Consider the following 2,375-nt stretch of genomic DNA (forward strand, 5'->3'; position numbering starts at 1 on the left):
GGGCAACAAAAGAAAAATTAAACAAATGGGATTATATCAAACTAAAAAGTTCTGCACAGCAAAGGAACAATTAACAGAGTGAAAATACAACTTAGAGAATGGGAGAAAATATTTGCGAACTATGCTTCTGACAAAGGATTAATATTCAGAATATACAGGAACAACTGTAGTAAAATAATAGTAAAAAACCAAATAATCTGATTTTAAAATGGGCAAAGAAGCTGAATAGGCATTTCTCAAAAGAAGACATACAAAAGGCCAACAGGTACATGAAAAAATGCTCAACATCACTAATCAGGGAAATGCAAATCAAAACTACACTGCAATATCATTTCACCCCAGTTAGACTGGCCATTATCAAGAAGACAGAGAATAACAAACGCTGATGAGTATGGGGAGAGAGAACACTTACACACAGCCATTATTGAAAACAGTACAGAGGTTTCTCAAACAACCACAGATAGAACCACCTTATGATTTAGCAATCCCACCACTAGGTATATACCCAAAGGAATGGAAATCACTGTGAAGGGATATTTGCAGTCCCATGTTCATTGTAGCTCTATTTACAATAGCCAAGATCATGTTCATTGTAGCTCTATTTACAATAGCCAAGATATGGAACCAACCTACATGTCTATCAAGAGACAACTGGATAAGGAAAATGTGGTATATATATGCATGCAATGGAATACTATTCAGCCATAAAAAAAGATGAAATTCTGCCATTTGCAGAAACATGAATGAACTTGGGGAAAAACTTTCTTTCTTTAAAGATACATTTATTCAGCATGATGATCAGACTATTGCATTTAGCAATCAACAGCATGGGTGCAAAAAAACCCTCTACATTAAAACACTTAATTGTAATGCTTTACGCTTTCCACAGAACAGAAACTAAACCTGTTAAACAATTAGTCACACATACAGCCCTTGAGTTTTTTGCCCATACACATGAATATTGTCTAAAACATGTCTTCTTCAAAGCCACTAGGCCCTGACACCACTGTGCTTGTTTGAGTTCACAAATATGTTGTAACCCATAGCTTCCCTGTCACTTCTCTGGCTCTTCTTTCCTGCTAAGCTTTGTTTCCTGGAAGCTAATTAAAACCTCCTTCCCCTGCCATAGCTACTGCTGTTGCTGGGACCACCATAGCCACCTTGGTTTCATGGTTAGACAAAGTACTAGAGTCCACCACCATAGGGGCCAAAGTTTCTGCCTCCAGAGTTTTCTCCCTTCATGGGTCCAAAATTTGAAGATTGATTGTTGTAACTGCCGAAATCATTATTGCTTCCACCACCTCCAAAATTGCTCTCATCATCACCAAATCCATTAAAGCCATGCCCACTGCTGCCATATCCACCACCACCATGATTGCCACCAAAGCCACCACAACCACTGAAGTTTCCTCCATGACCAAAGTGGTCATTCCCACTAAAACCACCTCCATGGACACCACCAAAGTTTCCAGAACCACTTCACCCTTGGCTGGATGAAGCACCAGCCCTCTCTTGCTTCAACAGGGCTCTCCTTATTTCACAGTTGTGGCATTCACAGGATGGTATTTCTCAATGACAGTCTAATCCTCAGAGTCATGGTCAACAACAGTCACAAAATAAAAGCCCCTTTTCTTGTCACTGCCTCAGTCAGTCATGATTTCAAACACTTCAATTTTCCCATACTTTTCAAAATAATCTCTCAAGTAATGTTCTTCAGCATCATCTTTAATCCACCAACAAAGATCTTTTTCACAGTTAAGTGAGCACCTGGTTTTGGAGAATCCTCTCTTGAGACAGCCCTCTTTGGCTGTACAACTCTTCCATCCACCTGTGTGCCTTGCATTCATGGCTTCATCCACCTCCTCCACAGTGGCACAGGTCACAAACCCAGAGCCCCGGGGCACTTGGTGTTTGGGTCTCTCATTACCACACAGTTTGTGAGCATTCCTCAGTGCTCAGAATGGCTCCTGAGACTCTCATGGGTTGCTTCAAAGCTCAGTGCTCCAATGAAGAGCTTTCACATCTGTTGGGTCTCTTTAGTACACTCTGGCTTAGACATGACAGCAGTGGAAGAGAGACTTTAAAGATCTTCCTCAGCAGTGTCCATGGGCAGAAAAGCTTGGGGAAAATTATGTTAAGTGAAATAAGTCAGGCACAAAGAGAGAAATACTGCATGTCCTCATTCATAAGTGGGAAGGAAGGAAGGAAAGAAGGAAGTGAGGGAGGGAGGGAAAGAGGGAGGAAACAATTATAAGGATACATTGACCTTTCAGAGGGAGAGAACAAAACTGTGGTTTCCAGAGCTGGAAAAGGCGTAGTGGGAGGGGGATCAAGAAATGGGTTAGTGGACACAAAACAGCTAGTTAAGAAAAATA

The 2,375-nt window shown here is 41.1% G+C and overlaps 1 pseudogene; it reads right to left on the reverse strand.

Moving 5' to 3' along the window:
• Positions 1 to 1,104: 1,104 nt before the first annotated feature.
• Positions 1,105 to 2,059, reverse strand: LOC103608397 (annotated as a pseudogene).
• Between the last annotated feature and the right edge of the window lie 316 nt (positions 2,060 to 2,375).

Source organism: Galeopterus variegatus, unplaced genomic scaffold (genome assembly GCF_000696425.1).
Source record: "Galeopterus variegatus unplaced genomic scaffold, G_variegatus-3.0.2 Scaffold8391, whole genome shotgun sequence".
Taxonomy (NCBI): Eukaryota; Metazoa; Chordata; class Mammalia; order Dermoptera; family Cynocephalidae; genus Galeopterus; species Galeopterus variegatus.